We start from the raw sequence: 15,810 nt of genomic DNA, 5'->3' as shown, positions 1-15,810 counted from the left end.
CTCTGTCTCAGTAAACATTATTGTTCAAATGACCTTACAGTCTAGTGGTTTCACCTCTATTGAGTAGATTTCTAGGAGTGAGTAGATTTTTGGGAGATTGCTAGCCTAGATGACATAATTGTTATTTTCTAAATAGAGATAGATGAAAGATCACTTGTTTAAAAGACTAATACTGTTGTCATTTCCTGCAGGAAGATATGCAAATGCTCATTTGCCACAGCAGGTCATTTTTGCATGGATGCCAACTTATGTTACTTTCTTCATAAAAATATATTCAATGAAAATGTACATGTAGTAAAAACACACAGATTATAAGTATACAGTTTGGTGAGTTTTGACACGTGTTTATACCATGTTATACCATGTCACCAACACCACAATCAAGATATAGAATATTTCCAGCACCCCAGATAATCTCGCTTGCAGCCAAACCCCACCCTCTGTAAGCAACCACTGTTTTGATTTCTATCAATGTAGATTAGTTTTGTGTGTAATTAAACCTCCTATAAATAAAATCATATAATGTACTTTTTGGTGTCCGACTTCTTTTGCTCAACGTAATGTTTCTGAGATACATCCCTGTTGTTGTATGTATCAATAAGTAAACAGTAGATAATCAGGGCTAGGCATCATGGCTTGCACTTATAATCCCAGCTACTCAAGAGGATCACTTGAGCCCAGGAGTTCAAGGTTAAAATTTAAATGGAACAAAATGTACGGATTCCATATGTTCCATTGAGTTTTGACAGTTGTATACACCCATTTAACCACCATGCCAAACATTTCCATAATGTCAGGCTCTCCTGGTCCTTTGTGGTTCATTCCCATGCCACTTTACTCCATCCAGAGTCTGTTCTAGAGCTTTATACAAATGGAATCATAGAGTATGTACTCTTTATATCTGCTTTCTGTCACTAAACATAATGCTTTTTTTATTCATTTATGTTATTTCAGTTAATGGTAGTTCATTCCTTTTTATTACTGATTAGTATTTCATATAGCACAATTTGTTTCTCCATTTTCCTGTTGCTGCACATTGGTGTTGATTCTCATTTTTTAGATTTTCTGTATAAGACTGCCATAAATTTCTTGTGCAAGTCTTTTTGTGGACATGTATTTTTATTTCTTTTGTATAAATACCTGGGATTATAATTGTTAGATTATAGTTTGATGTATAAATTTGTAAGAAAATGACAAGCAGATTTCCAAATGTAACATTTTTGTAAACAAGGTTTTTTATATAACAAATCATGTTGTCTCCAAGTAAAGACAGTTTCATTTCTCCCTTTGCAATCACATGCATTTTATTTCTTGTTCTTGCCTTATGGTATTGCCTAGTGTCTCCAGTGCAGTGTTAAACAATAAGTAAAGAAAGCAAACTTTCTTGCCTTCTTTCAAGACTTACAGTGAAATAATTTAATATTTCTTTTTATTATTATTTCTTAAGACAGGATCTTGCTCTGTTGCCCAGGCTGGAGTACAGTGGCACAATCATATATCACCATAACATCAAACTCCTGGGCTCAAGTGATCCTCCTGCCTCAGCCTCCTGAGTAGCTTGAACTACAGGCATATGTCACCACACCTGGCTAATTTTTGTATTTTTTTTTGGAGAGATGGGAGGCTCTGCATGTTGCTCAGGCTGGTCTTGAATCCCTGGCCTTAAGCGATCCTCCTGTGTTGGCCTCCCAAAGTGTTGAGTTTACAAGTATTAGCCATTGTGCCCAGTTTGCATTCAATATTTCATCAATAAGTATAATGGTGGTTTTGCAGACACCACCACCGCCAGGAGCCCAGTACTACCCACGATGGTCAATTCCACTGTGTTCTTTGACATCGCTATCAACAGCCAGTCCTTAGGCCTCATCTCCTTCAAGCTGTTTGCAGGCAAATTTCCAAAAACAACAGAAAACTTTCATGCTCTGAGCACTGTAGAGAAAGGATTTGGTTATAAGGGTTCCTGCTTTCACCGAATTATTTCAGAGTTTATGTGTCAGGGTGGTGACTTCACACGTCATTATGGCATTGAAGGCAAGTCCATCTACGGGGAGAAATTTGATGATGAGAACTTCATCCTCAAGCATACAGGTCCTGGCATCTTGTCCACAGTAAATGCTGGACCCAACACAAACGGTTCCCAGTTTTTCATCTGCACTGCCAAGATTGAGTGGTTGGATGGCACACATGTGGTCTTTGGCAAGGTGAAAGAAGGCATGAATATTGTGGAGGCCATGGAGTGCTCTGGGTCCAGGAATGGCAAGACCAGCAAGAAGATCACCATTGCTGACTGTGGACAACTCTAATAAGTTTGGCTTGTGTTTTATCTTAACCAACAGACCAATCCTTCTGTAGCTCAGGAGAGCACCCCTCCACCCCATATGCTTCAGTGTCCTATAGTCTTTGTACTCTCACTGCAGTTCCCTTTGAGTTCTGTCTTTTCCTTATTCCCTTTCTATGCCTAGCTGGATTGCAGAGTTAAGTCTATAACTATGAAATAAAAACTAAATAACAAAAAAAGTGCATAATATTATCTGTAAGTTTTTCATAGACACCGTTTATGAAATTAAAGCATTTTGTTTCTATTCTATTCTTCCTTTGCAAAGGTTTCTAATTATGAATGGATGTTCTATTTTGTCAAATGCTTTTTCTGCATATATTGAATATAAGTATCATAGTTTTCTCTGTTTTTCTTTTATGTGTGAATTACACTGATTGGTTTCAAGAAGACCTTGAACTAAGCTTTCATTCTTTTTTTTTTTTTTTTTTTTTTTGAGACGGAGTCTTGCTCTGCCACCCAGGCTGGAGTGCAGTGGCCGGATCTCAGCTCACTGCAAGCTCCGCCTCCCGGGTTCACGCCATTCTCCTGTCTCAGCCTCCCGAGTAGCTGGGACTACAGGCGCCCGCCTCGTCGCCCGGCTAGTTTTTTGTATTTTTTAGTAGAGACGGGGTTTCACCGTATTAGCCAGGATGGTCTCGATCTCCTGACCTCATGATCCGCCCGTCTCGGCCTCCCAAAGTGCTGGGATTACAGGCTTGAGCCACTGCGCGCGGCCTCATTCTTAAGATAAGCTCTTCTTGGTAATAATATGTTATCCATTTAAGTCATTGCTAAATTTGATGTACTAATATTTTGTTCAGAATTTTTGCATCTGTGTTCATGAAGAATACTCATCTGTAATTTTTTATTTATTTGTTTTATTATCTGTTTTTAAAATTTCTTTGACAGGCTTTGATGTCAATATGATTCTGGCCTCGTGAAGGAAATTTGGGGCAGTTCCCTTCTCCTGTATTTTTTAAGAAGTTTGCAGGCTGGGCATGGTGGCTTATGCCTGTAATCCCAGTCTGAGGGAGTCTGAGGCAGGAAGATCACTTGAGTCCAGGAGCTTGAGACCAGCCTGGTCAACATAGCAATAATCTGTCCCTACAAAAAATTTGAAAATTAGCCAGACATGGTGGCATGCACCTGTAGTCCCAGCTACTCAGGAGGCTGAAGTGGAAGGATTCCTTGAGCCCAGGAGTTTGAGGCTGCAGTGAGTTGTGATTGTGCCACTGCACTCCAGCCTGGGCAACAAAGCAATAATCTGTCTCAAAAGAAAGAAAAAATGTTTGCGTTGTATTTGTATTATTTCAACTGGGCATGGTGGCTCACACCTATAATACCTGCACTTTGGGAGGCCGAGGTGGGAGAATCACTTGAGCTCGTGAGTTTGAGACCAGCCTGAGGAACATAGTGAGACCCTGTCTATACAAAATAATTTTTAAGACTGGGTGTGGTGGCTTACACCTGTAATCCCAGCACTTTGGGAGGCCGAGGAAGGCGATCACTTGAGGCCAGGAGTTCAAGACCAGCCTGGCCAACATGGCAAAACCCCATCTCTACAAATACAAAAATGCACATACAAAAATTAGTGAGACATGGTGGTGCACATGTGTAATCTCAACTATTTGGGAGGCTGAGGCATGAGAATTCCTTGAACTCGGTAGGCGGAGGTTGCAGTGAGCCGAGATCGCACCACTGCATTCCAACCTGGGTGATGGAGCAAGACTCTGTCTCCAAAATAATAATAATAATGATGATGATTTTTTAAAAGTTAGCATGGTGTGGTAGCACATGTCTATAGTACCAGGCACTTGGGAGGCTGAGGCAGGAGGATCCCTTAAGCTCAGGAGTTTGAGGCTGCAGTGAGCTATGATCAGAGCCACTGCACTCCAGCCTGGGCAACAGAGTGAGAACCTGTCTCCATTAAAAAAAAAGAAAGATTTATATTATTTCTACCTTAAATATTTGATAGAATTCATCCTTGAAACCAACGGGGTCTATGAGATCAGCTACTTCTGGATGATGTGGTATGAGAGAAGAAACATATTCATGGGCTCACTCCTGTGTCTCCTTCTTTGAAGTGGGTTCCCTGCTCAAATGCTGTGTTTTTGAGAGTCCAGGCCTAGAGGTCAGGAACTGTAAGCCCCCTAGAGAGTGGTACTAGCTGAGATTTTGCATTCCCAGAACCAGTATTTATCTCTGTGAGAATGAAATTCTGGCTCTTCCAGAATTTAATAGTGGATTTGGTGGCAAATCAACTACTTGCATGGAAGAGGCCCAAGGTAGTTGACTCCACACCAAGTTACTGGTTGTCCTCCTTGAGGAACAGTGCTGTATTGCCTTATTAGGGGTAGGCACATTGGTCTATGCCACTGAAAGTTTGAATATTCAAAAGAGGCCATAGCTATATTGAACCTGGTAAGAAGTCCGTGCTGTTGACCTATACGTAGCTTCCGTCTCTGCCACAATAGCGCTTCTTGTGCTGGTTGCAGGGTGGCCAATGACAAAGACTAGCTAACATCAACTGGCCAAATAATGTTAAATAATTAGTTGCTCAGTCCCTCTTTGCTGGTGGATGTGTGCAAGTGAGGGTTAATGTGTGATACAAAAATCTTTGCACTTTATGCCCACTTTTATATTTCCTCTGCCTCCATATATCTACCTGAGACTTCCTTGTCTTCAGTCTTCTAGTCCTTTTCCTTCCAGCCCCCTTAACAGATAACTAAGGCCATTTTCCACTATCCAGGATTTTTCACATATTTTTGTTTCAGGCCACTTCTCCTTTCACACAAAGTGGATGACTCCGTATACTTATAACAGTTCTGCCCATTGGGAATTTCTCTCTCTCCACTTTCAAAGCCAACTCGGATTGTACTTATAATACAGTCACTGTTTATGGTCAGCTTGCACACACATACTGAGACCAATCATTGACAAATCAAGCTTATGCTTTTTCCTCCTCCAATAGTTGGTCGTGTGAGACTGCTTACGTGGCCATAGGTGTGAGCTGAGAAATAAACACTTGTGCAACTATGGAGAGTGATGTACTGTATACTCATGCCCTCTGGTCATACGTGGGCTTAACCTCAGAAAAACCATTATGATGAACAGCAGCTGGGCCTGCTCTAATTTGTGATTTGGTAAGTTCCACCTCTGACATTTCCAGCAACTTTGGGGCCCGAATGACAGAACTGCTTGCACCACAGCCTTGCTTTAGTGGACAGCTTTTTCCTGCTCTGGACCCCACTGAAAGCTAGTGGTATTTCTAGGTGTATAGTGTGTTATCTTATATACCCATAACTGAAAGATGCCTACCACACACTGAGCTTCCTTCTTTGTGATAAGGGATGCAAGATGTGTCTTTTAATTTGGAGGGGATAGTCTGGTGTTCACCAGACCACTAGATCCATACAAACTACATCAAAGTGAGAGATCAATAAATCTTCATAGTGTTTATCTTGCATGTGTCTTATGAAGTTTTCTAGAGTACTGTCCAGTCGGCATAATGTCACTGATGGAATGAATCAATAGGACTTGTAGTGAAATTTCGAGATGATCCAACTATCTTCAGATTATGTTGTGATAAAAGTAAGAGGGTCAGCATAGCCCTGGATCAAAGCTGCAGTTGAATATTATTCACGTCACATGAATGCAAACTATCTCTGATCTTCTTTCTAATTGGAATAGAAAAGAATCCATTTCCCAAATCAATGGCCACATGCCATGAACCCAAAATCTCATTAACCTATTTTATCTTATTTATCTAGCAATAAAACCACATCCAGCACAATAGCTACAACTGAGGCTATCACTTGTTTGAGCTGTGGTTTTCTGCTATTATTCTCCAGAATCACCCAGTTTCTGCAGGAGCCAGACTAGTGCCACTAAATGAGGGTATGAGAGTGAGTAGTGACCACCACCATCCCTGCATTTTTAGATCTTTAATAGTAACATTAATCTCTACTATTCCTCTACTCCAGGATGCAATTTTACTCTATTTGTTGCCTTGGCTGGGGGAAGGGGTGTATGGATGGTTTCCAGAGGTTTCCACTTGGCCTTCTCCACTATGATATGGCTTTCCCCAAGGTCAATGATACAAAGTGGGATTCCTCTAACCGCCAGTATGTCAATCCTAGTTATGCACTTGGAGATTTGAGAAATAATCACTGGAGGTGTGGACCCACCATAGCTGGAATTTACACAGGCATTTATTTGTTACCTGGCCTCATCAATCTCTAATCTCACGGGGGCAGAAGCAGGGCACTGGGTCTCTGGAGATGAATCAAATTAGACAATGTATCCTTTCTTTGGGGCAGGGACTTCTGAATTAAGATGGCCCTCCAGTGCTATCCCAAGTTGAGGTGAGAGAATGGAGCCTTTGTGCCCCTACTGGATCAGTAATGGGGTGTTAGCTGCCCTGAAGAGGCCTTATCTCTGAGTATTGTTTGCCCAGGATTCCCAGCACCATAGCAATTAGTTCCTTATTCCTGAAGGGACATTTGGTCAGTGGATCACAGTATCTACTACAGAATTGTCCTTAGAAACAATGTCTGTAAGGGAGTAAAAAAGCATGATTGGGTGGAGGGAGAAGTTGAACTGTGATGCAGTTATAACAGAGTCCTCAGCCAATCCAGGGAGCTCTGGAACTGGCATGACCCTTCAGAGTGGTCCTGAACTCTGAGTTGTCCTTGCATCCTTTGTACAGAGTGTGTACTCTTGCTTCAACCAGGATTGAATGCAGACTGCCCGTCAAAAAAGGATATAAAGCCGGTTGCCATGGCGCATGCCTGTAATCGCAGAACATCAGGAGGCTGAAGTGAGCAGAGATGATTTGAGGCCAGGAGTTCGAGACCAGCCTGGCTATCATAGTGAAACCCCGTCTCTACTAAAAATATAAAAATAATCTGGCCATGGTGACATATGCCTGTAGTCCCAGCTACTCAAAAGACTGAGGCACCATAATCAGTCGAACCCTGGAGGCAGAGGTTGCACTGAGCTGTGGTGGTGCCACCACACACCAGTCTGGGTGACAGAGTGTGAGTCGCTATCAAAAATAATAATCATAATAATAATAAATAAATAAAAGAAAGGAAAAGACAAGGGAAGAAAAGAAAAGAAAAAAAAGAAATAGAAAAAGAAAAAGGGATATATAATCTTAAACCAAGGACAATGCTCAAGGAGGGAATCTTTGTGAGCTGCCAACAGCCAATACTTGCAACAGTTGGGAAAATGATTGCCTTAGTCTTAAAGGGAGCCTCTGGGTGGTGTACCACAGTCTCCATAATAGGAATCAGCAGCATATAGACACTAACTGATGCCATGAATATGGATGAGATCTCTAGGGGCAAAATGTGGAGAGTAAAGAGAAGAGCGTCCAGAACCTAGCCCTAAATCACCAAGCCAGTAGAAGTCAGTCAGAGAAGGAGAGCTGGCAAAAAGAGATGGAGAAAGAGCAATCAGTGTGCTAGAAGAAAATCCAGGAGAGCAAAGGGTCACTGAAGTCAGAAAAGATAGATAGAATTATCTACCAAGTGGAATAAAACGAAGGGACTAACAAATAAAAGACAAAAAACATGTCCATTGTTTGTCAACATGAAGTCCACTGATAATTTTGAGCAAAAATTATTTTAGCAAATGCAATACACAGAAGCCAGATTACAGAGTGTTGAAGGATGAAATGGAGTTCAGGCAGTGAAGACAGCATACATATTCATAAAACCTCCCTTTACTGTACAAGGGAACATAAAAATGGGAGGGAGGTGATAGCTGAAGGGAAATAAGGGTTTACAGAGGATTCTAGGTCTTTTTGTTTATTTATGCTTGCTTCTTAATTTGGTATCTATTAGAGTATGTTTGTAGTTGGGGAAAGAGATGAATGATGGTGGAGAAAAAAATAAGAGAAGAAATAGGGACAATATTTGGTTGATAGAGAAGCTGGGTCCCAGGACAGAATTGGAAAGGATAGCCTTTGGTAAGCACAAAACTATGAGAAAAGAAGATGGGGAGAGATGCAGGCCAGATTGTTGATTTGATGGTGGAGAATGAAGAAGTTCTCATCTGATGTCTTTTATTTTCTCAATGAAATATAACAGTCTTGGGTAGGTCTCTGTTTTATGCATTGCAGATCTGTCTCCATCCTAAACTATGATGGCTCAAGGCTCTGGTTCTCATCATTACACAGGAAGAGAGAAACAAGGTGTGGCTTTGAAGAGCTGACAACCACTTGGCACATGTCACTTCAGTTTTTTGCCTTCTTTCTTTTTACTTCCATTTAGAGTCATGTGTGCCAGCTTTCAGACTGGTAAACAGAGGGTGGGGCTGAAGGTCAAAAGGTGATGAGATCTCAATCTGAACTTACTGGCGTAATCAGCTGTGCTTCCTCATTATAATCAGGAAATCCTGGAGTGACCCATCCAGCAAGAGCGCATCTGGAGGGAGGGGGCAGGGTGTATGGTAAGGAAGGGAGGGGCTCATCTCCCTTTTCTAGGCTCAAAATGGATCGTCATTTCTTTCATTCTTATCTTTGCATATATTCCTATAAATACATGCACGTTCAATCTCTGCAATGCTTTGTTTGCCCTTTAAGGCTCTGTTGTTTTTATGATCTCCTTCCCCACTAGAGGAGATTTCACTGAATTTATAAATAAGGTCTGTTGATTCACAGCTAGAGCAAAGCTAGTCAATATTCTGTCTTATGTCATAAAAGCATACAGATATTAGTGGTAAAACAGAGAAAATAAAGCCAGATATATTGCTTTTTTGTTTTCTGTTTGTTTCTTGAGGAAGGGTCTTGCTCTGTCACCCAGGCTGGAGTACAATGGTGTGAACATGGCTCACTGCAGCCTAGGCTTCCTACGCTCAAGACAGCCTCCTGCCTCAGCCTCCCATGTATCTGGGACCACCACACAGGCTAATTTTTTTTCTTTTCTTTTTTTTATAAATTAGAGACACAATCTTACTGTGTTGCCCAGGCTGGTCTTGAACCCCTGGCCTCCACTGAGTGTCTTGCATTGGCCTCCTAAAGTGCTGGGATTATAGGTGTGAGCCACCACACGCAAACACAAGATACATTTCTTGACATGAAAAAATATTCCCAATATATTACTCAGCAATAAAAGTAGATGTTTTAAGTGGGTATAGGCTGGGTATGGTGGTTTACACCTGTAATCCCAACACTTTAGGAGGCTGAGGAGGGAAGACAGCTTGAGGCTAGAAGATTGTGACCAGCCTGGGCAACATAGCAAGATCCCTTCTCTACAAAAAGTTAAAAATTATTCAGGCTTGGTGGCATGCACCTGTAGCCCTAGCTACTCAGGAGACTGAGGCAGGAAGATCAGTTGAGTCCAGGAGTTCAAGATTGCTATGAGCTATGATTGCACCACCACACTCCAGCCTGGGCAACAGAGACAGACCCAGCCTCTAAATATAAAAAAAAAAAAAAGAGGGCCAGGCGTGGTGGCTCAGGCCTGTAATCCCAGCACTTTGGGAGGCCAAGGCGGGTAGATCACTTGAGGTCAGGAGATCAAGAGCATCCTGGCCAACATGGTGAAACCTCTTCTCTACTAAAAATACAAAAATTAGCTGAGTGTGGTGGTGCACACCTGTAGTCCCAGCTACTTGGGAGGCTGAGGCAGGAGAATGACTTGAACCTGGGAAGCGGAGGTTTCAGTGAGTCAAGATCGCGCCACTGCACTCCAGCCCGGCGACAGAGCAAGACTCTGTCTCAAACAAACAAACAAACAAACAAAAAGAGATATACATATATATACAAATATGCACTTTTAAATGGCTAACATCTCTTAAGTGATTATTATGTGCCGGTTATAACGTTAACTCTGGATATTGAAAGTGAAGTTACATTTTTTAGATTTTAGCAATAGTTATTAATTTTTCTATATGCATTGCTTATGTAAACAAAAGTTAATTTTAGAGCCAATATCAGGTTGCTGGTAGACTTTGCCATTTACATGCAGATTCCATGGTTCCTCCTCCCCATTTGCAGCCTATAATTGTATCAGACATGAGGTTTGGGAGTTCTTTGCTTCAGCCTGACTGAAGCTTTTCTCTGCTCTTCAACATTTGCCATGGCTTTGGGGCTAAGTTTGGAATGCCCTGTAGAAGCTGATAATTTCCTGAGCTCCGTAATTTGCTAACAACAAATTTCATGTGTTCAGCAACATTAGCTTAATCTAATTCCTGTTCTCTTCTAAAAGAAGCTCCCGGACTTCAGAAAGCATATGCATGGCTTCCCATTACTTCAGGGTTTGTGGCTTTGACCTCAGAAGTCTCTTAACTGCTTGAATGCCAGAAGCAGTTCCATCCTGTGACTGCTTGCTGTCAGAAAGAAGGCAATAAATGACTCCTCCACACTCTTAATGGTCTTGTTTTCCACTCTACAACGTCTCTGTGTATAAGAAATAAAACTTCGCCTTTTCTCTCTTATCAAGTCTGAACCCAAGAGAGATTGTAAAAGTGTGTTCAGAGGAACCAAGTATGTTTTCGCAACTTATCTATCTTATTCCAATCAGGAAGTTACCCTGACAACCAAATAATGGCTTTTTTTTTTAACCCTACTCTTTGTCTTCTATAAACTTAGTTTCTTCTTAGGGAGTTAGCCTGCCTCCTAAACTCTGAAAATCATATGATTCGTTTTTAAGCCTGCTGACAATGACAGGCATATTGTTCAAATCGTTGGAAATCTTTGTCCTGATTTCCCTCTCTTGAAGTTGAAAATGATCTGAATGTTGGCATCCCACAGTTCCTAGTAAGCCTCCCTATTTCCTTTGGAGATCACAGCTGAAGAAAGGGGGCTGGCAACACATTCCTAAAGGTGGTATTTTAAAGAGAGTAATCCATGCGAACAAAAAAGGGACAGAAACCCACTATTATCATGTTTCCTGATTCTTCAGGGAGGCTTTCTGACCTATTGGCTGATCTTTTGGGTATTGTACTATTTCGCCATAGTTTCCGAGGGAGTATTTTCCTGAACAACTAATTATGCTTATTCTACTTAACAGGAAAAGAATACTCTTTTCAATTCTAAACTTTTTTTAAAAAATAATTCTAAACTTTTCTTTTGAAAGCTACTTAAACTCTTCGAATAAGACCCAAATTTGAATTAAAAAGAAAAAAAAGTAAAAGTACAAGAAGACTCAATCAGAAACTAAATTGTTGTCTTTCATTTCCTAGGTTGTTTATCTGCTCAGCATCCCTGTTCCTGATTACTGATTTTCCCTGCAGTTATTTGGATGCAATTACCTCCACCAGTTCATTGATATTCCTCAATTTCAATCCAAAGGGCCATTATTGATTAAGGGCAGGGCTGGGCCTGAGGAATGGGAGGCACAATGGTTAAAGCTAGGCCTTGATCACAACTAGAGAAATGACTCAGAATGCACGCCCTTTTCCAAGGGGGTTGGTGACCGCTTCTTCGTCTACAAAGGTCGACATATTCACTGCATTCTTTTTCCTTTTCTCTCTCTCTCTCTCTTTTTTCTTTCCTAGGCAACTGTGGCAGGGGAAAATGGCATTTCTTCCAAAGAATATAAAGCAAAATACTTGGGGAAAGGACCAGAAGCAGATCTGCCTGGACATCTCACTTTTCTGCTTGGTGGATCTTGAGAGTGAATAGTCTCAGCCACCATCTGAGATCTGGGCGCTACTGCCTGTCACCTCAGGCTGATACCATGATTGCCTTAAATGCTCAAGGATCACCTGCACACGTTGTTCTCTAGAGGACCCACAAGTCAAACGACATGCACACAAATAAGAAAACTCATAAAGAGGCTATGTGAGTCAAGGATATCCCTATATTTATACAAATAATTTCTTAAAATTTAACAGTTAATAAATATGACATATAGAAATTGGTTATTATTAATACCTTATGCCCATCAATAGCTGCGGTATTGCACATGGATCAAAATGGATTAGCAAGGATCATTTCTTCAAAGTACCTCTGATATCACCAATGAAAAGTTTCCTGAAAGTCACAGCAGCCCAAGGTAAAAAAAAAATCTCTATTTCAAAATGACAGAAACTCTAGGAACTAACATTGTTCTCTTTTAAGATAAAAGGATGTATCCCCATCCTCTGAAACAGGAACCTATGAAATCTTTCTTTATTTTGAGATAGGAAGCTCTAAAAGGATCCTCTTCATTCTCCCTTAAAGACAAAGCAATCAAGGAAATCAGAAGGAAGAACGAGATGTCAGCGTGAGAGGAAAGAGATTAAATATGCTTTAGTTTAGTTTATACAATCCTTTGAAGACTCTCCTTTTATTCCTCTCTCCTCTCTAATTCTTAAAATGCCAGCCCCATAACCACTCTGAATCATCATTTTAATCTGATAGAAAGTTCACTTTGATTCCAGAGGCTGCTGAGGATTACTTCATATCAAATAACTACACATTCTTTAGGGAGAATTTTTCTCCCTACATTCTCGAAGACACCCCCCACCATACACACACACGAAAACACACGTACGTGTGCATATCCACACACTCAGTCACTCGCAATTTTTTTTCTTCAGTGAGTGCTTAATCAGGTTTTTTCTTTGACCCACCCTTTATCTTTTAGCAAAACCTCAGAGAATAAAAAAAAAAAAAAAAAAAAAAAAACAACGAGCAGGGCTCTGTACGCCACCTCCAAATGCCACAATGGTACAACTGTGACTGGTGAATGAATTGTCCATCCTTGCACAGAAGTTGAAAGCAAACTTCAAAGAACCCTAGTTGTGATGGACAGGATTTTAGAGATTAGGATTCCAGTACATTTTATTTTCAGTAACCCAATGTGGCAGAGCACTATGAGCAAGAATACACAAAACAAAGCCAGAGAGAGGGAAAAAATATTAACAAGAAAAAGGAGAAAAAAAGGATAGATGGTGAAAGATGCTATAAAATGGAAAATTAAATATGATATTTTAAATTAATCATAATCTAAACAGAACAGGGGAAAATAATTTAGCCTGCAAGAACAAAACACAGGCCAGGCATAGCACATGCCTATAATCCCAGTGCTTTGGGAGGCTGATGCAGGAGGATCACTGAGGCTGAGAGTTTGAGACCAGCCTAGCCAACATAGCAAGACTCTTGTCTCTCAAAAGACATTTTTAAAACTCTCAAGAATGGAGAAGGAAGTGGTTAAATTAGCCTAGAAAAAAGAAAAAAAAAAAAAGAAGCTGGAACCAAACTAATATGGAGACCTTCACTGTTAGCAATTTTAAGTGGCTAAAATCTGTATTTTTTTTTTCCATTTCCTGGCGTGTAAAGTTCTCTTTACCAACACCAAGATCAAAATAAATAGTCACCAGACCATTAGTCAGCACTTCTGATAGAATTGCATCAAGCATTAATCATCTCTGAAAAGGAGTTCCTCATTCTTCTCTTCAAAGTGATAGCTTTTAGACCAGTCATCATAAACTAAGTTTTGAGTTTCAAGTTCAGGGTTATTATAGGATAATTCAGTTTACATAAGATCTTTACTCAAAGGTCTACATTTTTGTTTGTAACGATTTTCTTTTGTGGAATGGTCTTTAGGGCCAGTGAAACCTAGGTTCACGTCCCTGTTCTGCCAATTAATAGTTCTGTATCCTTGAACACAGTTTTTAAAAATTTCCTTCAGCCACAGTTTCTTGCTACATGCAATGTTGATTCTAAGGATTAAATGAAAGAGGCAATATAAAAGGACCTTTCTCATCACTAGTATATAGCAGGTGTTCAATAAATTACAGCAATGATTATCATCATAGTAAAGAATCAATATTCACATATATAAATGGACAAAAGAGAAAGTCCTGGAAAAAGAGCTAAAGCAACAGGGGACTGTAAATGTACGTATACGAACAAAGAGGAGGTGATGCTGTATGTTTTCGTGTGTATGCATATGCCTGTATGTGTGTCCAGTGTGGGAGCAAACTGCAAGTACAGGAGAAAGAAAGAGAGAGAGAGGTCTGAGAGCAAAGATGGAGAAGAGGATAAGGAAAAATAAGAGGAAGGGAGACCCTTTTAAAGAAAGCAAAGGGCACATTGGGATCAAGAGGAGAGGTCTGACTTAAAGGTCTACAACCACTGTCAATTCCAAATCAACAGACAGAAAGAAAAGTTCCAGGGCCACCAACACCTGGGTGCAGTCCAGTCACCTGGATTGTCAGAGAACCATAAAGCTAATAAACAATGAGTTTCTTAAGGCACCAGCCATGCTTCTGTAACAAGTCAAATTTTGAATATCAAAGTGCATCTTTTTTTGCCTCCTCGAGTAGAAATCCTCACATTAGTCTGCCCTAGCCGATGACTTGCCCAGATGGAAAGTCTGAATTTATTATAGAAGAAGAACAAGAGAAAGAGTGACATTCTTCTTCTGTCTTTCAGAAAGTAGGTTTATACGAGCCTCTTGAAAATGGATTTACTGAACTCCCTTTTGAGGCATTAGTATTTTAACAACCAAGCATGGAGATTTCTGATCAATATGATTTAAAACAAAATAAAAGAAGGTATCCTGCTTGTCATTAAGATTAAGCTAGGAAGAGTCAGGAAGAAGATAGAATAGAAAGAAAGAAAGACTAGTCCTTTATTAGCGTGGAGAACTGTGAAAAGCAGAGAGAGAGGGAAATGAAATGGTGAAGGTTGTCCTAATCTCCCCTCCCACAACGCTTCTGAGTTTGGCCCAGGTAGGGAAAGGGGCACTAGGAAAGCAAAGTTAACTCCAAAGGCAGAGTGGGGGCCACTATTGAAAAGACTACTCACGATCTCAAAAGAGGGGGCTCTGTGTGTGGCATGCTCCCATACAAACCTTGGAACCCAGCCCACCCCTAGGTAGGTCAAACATGGTCAGACAGAGCGAGGTAGAGAGGACTCAGAAAGAGCAAGCATCTCTGCTTATCAGAGGCAGGTAAAGCCAGGACTGGATGAAAAGCCAACCAAACTTCAAAGGGATCTCTAGCACCAGGGGAAACTGAAATGAGGGCAGGTCAGCCAGACCACACAACAGGACTTTAACCAGACCCAGTGAGACCAACCACAGGTCACACCCACTCAAGCAATCACCCCAGGGCAAGCAACACCAAATGGGAAAGAGATAATTGGCTGGAGGACAGGCAAGCAGGGAACTGTGGCTGAGGACACCACCTCCTCCCCACCACCATGAGGTTGCGTAGACCTCAGCCCTTCCCCAGGACTCTAGGCAAGCAGAAGAGGAAGAACCTGAGAGCCTTAGCAATTTTTTTTTTTTTTTTTTTTTTTTTTTTGAGACAGAGTCTCACTTTGTCACCCAGGTTGGAGTACAGTGGTGCAATCTAGGTTCACTGCAACCTCAACCTCCCGGATTCGAGCTATCCTCCTGCCTCAGTCCCCACAAGTAGCTGGGACTACAAGTGCACACCACCACTCCCAGATAATTTTTGTATTTTTTGTAAGGATGGGGTTTTGCCATGGTGTCCAGGCTGGTCTCCAATTCCTGAGCTCAAGCCATCTGCCCATCTTGGCCTCCCAG

At 41.0% G+C, this 15,810-nt stretch overlaps 1 pseudogene; it reads left to right on the top strand.

Annotated features, from left to right (window-relative positions):
* Positions 1-1,808: 1,808 nt before the first annotated feature.
* Positions 1,809-2,375, top strand: LOC108519961 (peptidyl-prolyl cis-trans isomerase A pseudogene; annotated as a pseudogene).
* Positions 2,376-15,810: the final 13,435 nt, after the last annotated feature.

The sequence above is a fragment of the Rhinopithecus bieti genome, unplaced genomic scaffold (genome assembly GCF_001698545.2).
Source record: "Rhinopithecus bieti isolate Rb0 unplaced genomic scaffold, ASM169854v2 scaffold_49953, whole genome shotgun sequence".
In the NCBI taxonomy this organism is placed as follows: Eukaryota; Metazoa; Chordata; class Mammalia; order Primates; family Cercopithecidae; genus Rhinopithecus; species Rhinopithecus bieti.
Note: the sequence above shows the minus strand (reverse complement) of the source record. Positions and strands in the feature narration are given on the sequence as shown.